We start from the raw sequence: 7,870 nt of genomic DNA on the forward strand, positions 1-7,870 counted from the left end.
CCTGAATGAAGGCATTCTCTTTTCTTAGCCAATGCTATCCCCACATGAGGCCAATCAGACATCACTGCCAGCATGGTCTTTGTGTCTGGAGTTGTGCCATCACGTAGGAAAACAAAATTGGTGCCTGGCACAATCTATCAGAAGATGATTCAAAATAGCTCCATGTAGAAAAAGTGGGAGATTAGAACCAGAAAGGAGAATGGAGTAAATAAAGGAGCTACATTCAGATGAACAGAACAAGAACAGTCTGCACTGGGATTTGTCATGCCAATAGAATATAAACTAAAATGGGCAGGGGGCAGGGGAGATGTGCTGGTCAGGTCCCTGACCTGATTTCTGTGCAGTCCACACCACAGTGCAGGTCCAGGAGAGGCAGTGAGTGGCTTGACAATCCCCCATTGTGTTGTCTGGATGGTCACTTTCCTTAAAAAAGGCAGAAAGTCGACCAAGACTGTCGCTAGCAGTGCAGTCCTAATGGAAGATAATTGTAATTTCACATGTATGATATTCCTTGAGCTATACAGACTCTCTTCTGCCTTTAGAGCGGCTTGTTTCTTCATTTCCAGAACACACTGTTAAAGAGAAAGTGCCATCAACGTTGCGGCTGGAATTTTATCCTAGTTGAAATTGGTTTGTAGTGCACGGAGGGCAAGGAGCCAGGAAAACTTGGACCTATGGCTTTGTATTGGAATTTCCTGGGGAACTGTTTTCCAAGTAAACATGCCATAACATTCCCTAGGCCTGTGACCTGTGGGGACTAAAACCTGTCCTCAGAGATTTCAGTGTGAACCAGGTTCTCAGGGGAGGAGCCTGAATGCTGTAAACACGGCGAAGCAGCTTGTATGTCATGCTTTCTCATAAGCTAATATGTGCATTCACACAGGCCTCCTGTGAGTTGGTTAAGAAATGGTGATAGGGCCGGAGAGGTGGCGCTAGAGGTAAGGTGTTTGCCTTGCAAGTGCTAGCCAAGGAAGGAAGGACCGTGGTTCCATCCCCTGGCGTCCCATATGGTCCCTACAAGCCAGGAGAGATTTCTGAGCACTTAGCCAGGACTAACTCGAGCATTAAATGGGTGTGGCCGAAAAAACCAAAGGGAAAAGAAAAAAAAGAAATGGTGATAGTTCCTTTGTTTTAGGAAATGAGAGCTTCATAGAGCAGCACACTGGCATTTCACGTTTGAAACACGCAGAAATGTTTGGCCTGCCTGTTGCCAACTGTGATTGTGCTCAAGTTGGCATGGCAAAGGCCACCAGGGGCCGGGCTGACTGATGCACAGAGAGACCCCTGTGGATTAAGAAACCGCATCCAATAAATGCCATACCTGGAACAAGCCCGTTAAGATTGAAGGGACTGGGAACAGAGAGATAGCATGGAGGTATGGCATTTGCCTTGCATGCAGAAGGACGGTGGTTCCAATCCCGGCATCCCATATGGTCCCGTGAGCCTGCCAGGAGCGATTTCTGAGCGAAGAGCCAGGAGTAACTCCTGAGTACTGCCGGATATGACCCCAAAACAAAAACAAAACAAAACGAAAGATTGAAGGGACCTTGGAAATAACTGAGTCCGTTAGTTTTGAGAAATTGGAGCAGCTGAGCCAAAATCTGTGACTTTGCATGGCGAGCCCAAATACTGAACCTTCGTAGTGCAGGGTCTGAAACGCGTGTGCAGCATTTTGCAGACGTCCAGGCTCAGGAATGCTGTGGGGGCCATCTACTCAGAGCCCTGGCACCTGGGCATCCTTCTGAGGCAGCTGGAACCAAACCTAGAGGCAGGATTCTATTGTCCTGTGGCCACTGCTGCCATCTGGTGCTGAGAAGTGCCCATGACAGCGGAAGGGCCCGGCAGTGACTTTCCCGAGCCTTTGTGAACCCCAAGAACCGCCCCTGGTGCCCCATTTCTTGCATTTCCGAGGCTTGTCTAGCCCCCACTCTGTCTCCTGGGTTCCGTTAGAACGAGTGAATTTGTAGCCACTGTTTCAAGGACATTTGTTTCCAGTCCTCGAGCAGGAAGAGTCAGTAAAACTATGAAAACATTTGTCATCCATGAGAAGACCTAAGAACTCTCTTCTTCATCCCTAAATCCCCCCAATAATGGGAACATTTTTTGCCTTGCACGTGGCAGCCTGGGTCTGTTCTCTGGCATCCCGTCTTGTCCCCAGATTACCAGCATGAGTGAATCCCGAGTGCAGAGCAGGAGTGACTTCTGAGTACTGCCTGGTGTGGCCCTCCCTCAAATGAACAGTTTTTTGGGGGAGGTTTGGGCCACACCCAGTGATGCTCAGGGGTTACTCCTGGCTATGCGCTCAGAAATCACTCCAGGCTTGGGGGACCATATGGGACACAAGGGATTGAACCCAGGTCCCTCCTGGGAAGCCCCATGCAAGGCAAAAACCTTCCCACTGTGCTATCACTTTGGCCCCTCAAATGAACATTTTTAAGTAGAATCTTGTGGTCTACTTATCTACTTATGAACCCAACTTTGTAAAGCCTCTGGTCTCAAATGAATTTTCAGAGCTGTCTCCATTGTGGTGTGTTAAATTTCACAAGGGACATCATAATTGATGCCAATCAATGATTTATTTCTTGTCCTAAATCTATCAACAGGCTTCCTAAAGATTCTGAAAAGCCAATTGTGGGCCTAACCAAGTCCCTGTAATACCCTCATGATTCCTTCAGCCAGAATGTCAAATAGGTGAGAACCTATAGCTAAGATTAGTCCTAATTCTGAAACATCATCATAGCATTAGTCTTTAGCACACAACAACAGAGCATTTAAACTTCCAGGGAAGGGCCCGAAGGTTTCAAGTCATGCTTTACTATACCAGTAAATCCCCCATCCCACTGCTGTCTTTGTTGCAAAGACCACTCTTTCTCTCTCTCTCTCACTTTTTCTGTCTCTCTCTCTGTCTCTGTCTGTCTTTGTCTTTGTCTGTCTCTGTCTCTCTGTCTCTCTCTGTCTTTGTCTGTCTGTCTGTCTGTCTGTCTGTCTGTCTGTCGGTCTGTCTCTCTCTGTCTCTCTCTCATTGGTGTTGTCCGATGAAGCTCTCTTGGGTGGTGGTGCTTGTGCTCACCCTGGTTGTAGAGCCATATGTTTTAGTATGTGTTTGTATCACCAGTTGCAGTGTGCCAGCAACCACACACTGACAGTTCTGGGGCTCCAGATGGTTTAGATCCAGTACCACCCTAGTGTCTGTGACAGGATCGGGAACTGAACCTACCATACTATGACTGCAATCACCCACTATTTAAATAATCTTGTGGTCTACTTATCTTTCCACCTCCAGTATCCAACTCCATGAAGTTTCTTATCTCAAATGACTTCAGAGCTTTCTGCTTCCATTGTGGTGTGTTAAATTTCATGACGAACAAGGATGTGTATTTAGTACTTAATACTTTGAAAGAAGGGTGAGGACAGACAGAGGAAAATGGTCTAACTTCTAAAACTGAGCTCCTTATTCATAAGAACAGTAGTAGACCATGCCTTTATCTCCTACTTCCACAGCACTTATCTCATTTTCCATCTTAGCAACTGACTATAAAATGAGGAATGCAGATGTCAGAAGTGGTTTGGAATAGAATTTTTCACTCAGGTATCAAAAATGGCTGGCTAAGGGAACCATGGAGTGCCTGGGAATAAAACTAGGTCATCTGTGTCCAAGGCAAGTGCTCTATCTGCTGTACTCTAGGGTCTTGGGATTGAATTTTAAAGATCCTTTGATGTCAGATTATCTTATGTCTTCGTTAATGGTATCTTTAAAAAATAAAAATGCTTAAATGACCCAAATTTGCTAGAAATATGCACCTGCTCCTCTGGGACAGCTGTGAAGAGCTCAGTGTTGAGTAAGAGACACCATTTGTCTTTATTGGTGACACAGATCAGCAAGGGATCTTGTGAACATGAGGATTGCCTAGCTTTGGTTCCCTAGCTTTGAGGTTTTTTCCCAATCATTTTCTCCATTTAGATTTTTCTCTTCTTTCCTTTGCTGACGGGATGATGTGAGTCAACACACCTAGTTGCTGTTTTTTTTTTTTCTGGCTGTGGTGCTCACACATGGTTGTGGTGTTCAGTAGGGAATATTATTTATAGAAGTTCCTCAGATCAACTCTTGTTTCTGTGCCATTTCAACACTGAAATGATGAAGCCCTAATCCCAGTTAATTTTCATAGATGAGTCTAAGAAAAGTCTCCATCACCTAAAATTCACAAAAGTAAGCCTAAAATTTACCAAAATGGGCAAAGTGAGGAATATTTTTTTTTTATTTCAAAATACACAGATATCCATGTGAAGCCTAGAGTAAAAGGGACTCCATTTTGATGAACCAATGTTAAGCTTCCATTTAAGGTTAACAAGGTTATGTTTCCATTTAAGGGCTGAGTTTCTATCACAACCAATAATGACGCAGGCTGCTATAAACCACAATATTCCACCTATACATCTAGCCATAAAAGGACATGATAAAACACCCTAGAAATGCCCTAGACAACAGCCAATCAACTTAGAGGTCAAGACTTCCTGTTTCTAGTCCTATATAACCTGTCTTGTGACCCGGGGGCGGGGGTTGCCTCCTCTGGGGGGTGGCCCTGGCTAGCTAGTTTAGGGCTTGTTCTTTGATGGAATAAAGCTTTGCTATGTGTGGTCTCATCCTTCGTCTCTGGATCCTAACAATCCAAGTGTTATTTTTTTCAGTTCATTCACATTCTAGTCATCACTAGGTTGGCTGTTTTTATAATTTCTCCAGATGCATTATATCTTTCTTCATAGTATCCAGTTCAGACGTCATATTTTTTCTTTATCTTTTTTTTTTTTTTTTTGGTTTTTGGTTTTGGGGTCACACCCAGAAGCACTCAGGGGCCACTCCTGGCTCTACGCTCAGAAATCACTCCTGGCAGGCTCTGGGGACCATATGGGATGCCAGGATTTGAACCATCCACCTTCTGCATGCAAGGCAAATGCTTTACCTCCATGCTATCTCTCCGGCCCCTCAGACGTCATATTTTTATCATCTGTTTTTTTTTGAGTTCTGCTTCTTTTAGAAGATTGTATTTTTAATTCTGAAAACATTCAATCAACTCAATTACACAAAAAGTAAGACAAAAACATACAAGTTCTTACCCTCAGTTCTTTCATTCCTGTCTCCCTAAGTAACCATCATATTCAATCTGAAAGAAATTGTCATTTTTTTTTTTTTTTGGTGTTTGGGTCACACCCGGCGATGCTCAGGGGTTATTCCTGGCTGTCTGCTCAGAAATAGCTCCAGGCAGGCACGGGGGACCGTATGGGACACCGGGATTTGAACCAACCACCTTTGGTCCTGGATCGGCTGCTTGCAAGGCAAACGCCGCTGTGCTATCTCTCTGGGCCCAGAAATTGTCAGTTTTTCACTTGAAACATCCAGATACCCAGGGGTGTTTTGAGACTAGCTTCAAGTTCATGCTAAGTACAAGTACCACTCCTAGGGATATATCCTAGGAACACAAAAAACCACAATACAAAAATACCTTCTGCACACCTATATTCATTGCAGCACTATTTAGCCAGAATAGCCAGAATCTGGAAACAACTCAGATGCCTGACAACAGATGAGTGGCTAAAGAAACTGTGGTACATATACACAATGGAATACTATGCAGCCGTCAGGAAAAATGAAGTAATGAAATTTTTATATACATAGATGGATATGGGACTATTATGCTGGTGAAATAAGTCAGAGGGACAGAGATACACACAGAAGAATTTCACTCATCTATGGGTTTTAATAAAAGTAAAAGACATTATTGTAATAATACACAGAGACAATAGAGATGAGGGCCAGAGGAACCAGCCCACAATATGAAGCTTACCACAAAGTGTGGTGAGTTCAGTTAGAGAAATAACTACACTGACAACTATCATGACAATGATAGCGAGAGAAATAGAATGCCTGTGTCAAATACAGGTAAGGGGTTAGGGGGATATGGGGCATTGGTGGTGGGAATGTTGCATTGGTGAAGGGAGTGATCTTTTTAATAACTAAAAATCAACTAAACATGTTTGTAATCATGGTGCTTAAAGATATTTTTAAAAAAGTAATTGCGGGGGCCGGGCGGTGGCGTTGGAGGTAAGGTGCCTGCCTTGCCTGCGCTAGCCTAGGACGGACCACGGTTCGATCCCCCGGCGTCCCATATGGTCCCCCAAGCCAGGAGCAACTTCTGAGCGCATAGCCAGGAGTAACCCCTGTGCGTCACAGGGTGTGGCCCAAAAAACAAACAACAACAACAACAAAAAAAAAACAAAAAAAGAAAGAAAAAAAAAAGTAATTGCTTCCCACCAAAAAAGTAATTGTTCTTGTGCCATCATGCTGACACATATGAATGTGCAGGTCAGTGCTGGAGATGGTCAGTTTCTTGGAGGTTACTTACGGGTTAAATATGAGAAATAAGGGTCAATTATTGTGTAAAACTCCTGGATGTGGATTGGGGGCTCCCATTCAATGCTTAGGGGTGCCGGGGCCACTTCTGGTGATAAACTTCCAACTGGGCTGGCTCAGTGTGAGAGTCCAGGGACCATAGTAACATTACAAAAATGCTTGGTGGTGTCTGAGCTAATTTGGGGATGATGAAGGACCATGATGCCCACCTGGGGGTGTGAAGACTATGAGGCTAACCTGGAGGTGATGAAGACCATGAGGCTAACCTGAGGCTGCTTGGAGGACCATAATGCTAACTTAAGGTGATGGGACCAACATGTTAAACTGGGGATGCTTGGAGGACCATAATGCTGCTGCTGGTGGTGGTGGAAGGACCGTAATGCACCCCTGGGGGTGATGAGGGGATGCTTAGAGGACCTTGAAGCTACCTGGAGGTGATGAAGGACCATAATATTAACCGAGGGTGCCTGGAGTACCATGATGCAAAACTGGGGATGATGAAAGACCATGATGTGAACCTGGGGGTGATGAAGACCACGAGGCTAACCTGTGTGTGTGTCACTTAGAGGAGACAAACCAATGTGTGTGTGTGATTTAGAGGAGTCAAACCAATCTAAACCGGGCTTAGTCCCCTGTACGGACTTAGGGAAGACACACAGGTCCTACCCGAGCTAAGTCCCTACGCAGACTCAGTGAAGGCAAACAATCTCCCCCCCAGAACTAAGGCCCAATACATACGAACTTCCGGTCCCGGAAGCCCCCGGCCGGCGCCGCAAGGCATTGTGGGCGCCGCCGCCCCACGGCCTCCTGGGAAATGTAGTTCTCCCGGCTCCAAGATGGCTGCGCCCATGGACGGGCTGTGAGTCGAAAACAGGGAGGGAGGCGCAGTGCGGGGCGACACCCTCGGCCGGGCCAGGCTGTGCCGGAGGTTTGTGGCGCTTCTCGGCGACGGGTTCGAGGGCTGCGAGTCCTTTCCAGCCCCTTTCCTGCCCTGCGGGAGTCTTGCCATCTGGGCTGGGCCTGTAGGCATGAGGCTTGCATGCTTTGTGGGCCTTTTCTGGGGGCCCGGGGCTCCCCCGCATTTCGAACCCGTGTCAGGTCGGTGGCTTCACCCCATAAGACGGGGAGGAGCCCCCCGATCTTTGCGTTGGGGTGACATACCCCAGAGCAGGCCAATCCCGGGGTTTCCAGGCTGCCCGACCTGGTTCTCTTGGACCCACCTGCACCTCAGGACCCCGACATCTAAAGGAGCTGAACGATTTTATTTGTTGTTGTTTGTTTTTACTCGTTTGTTTCGTCTTTTGAGCCCCCATTCGATGGTTCTCAGGGCTTCTCCTGGAAGGTTCGGGGGACCATGTGGGATGCAGGAGATCCAACCCCGTTTGGCAGGATGCAAAACCTGCCGTGCTCTCAGCCAGCCCCAAGAAACTGAACTTTTTTTTTTTTTAAAAACTTGTTTTTTGG

General features: G+C 46.2%; 1 protein-coding gene across 1 annotated transcript in view; it reads right to left on the reverse strand.

Annotated features, from left to right (window-relative positions):
- The window catches only part of MTMR2 (myotubularin related protein 2), a 176,522-nt gene extending 170,446 nt beyond the window's left edge, over nucleotides 1–6,076 (reverse strand). The window contains exon 1 of the mRNA XM_049778557.1: nucleotides 6,070–6,076. The gene's annotated coding sequence lies outside the window, so the exon portion shown is untranslated. The remainder of the gene's footprint in view (nucleotides 1–6,069) is intronic.
- Nucleotides 6,077–7,870: the final 1,794 nt, after the last annotated feature.

Source organism: Suncus etruscus, chromosome 8 (assembly GCF_024139225.1).
Source record: "Suncus etruscus isolate mSunEtr1 chromosome 8, mSunEtr1.pri.cur, whole genome shotgun sequence".
NCBI classification, from domain to species: domain Eukaryota; kingdom Metazoa; phylum Chordata; class Mammalia; order Eulipotyphla; family Soricidae; genus Suncus; species Suncus etruscus.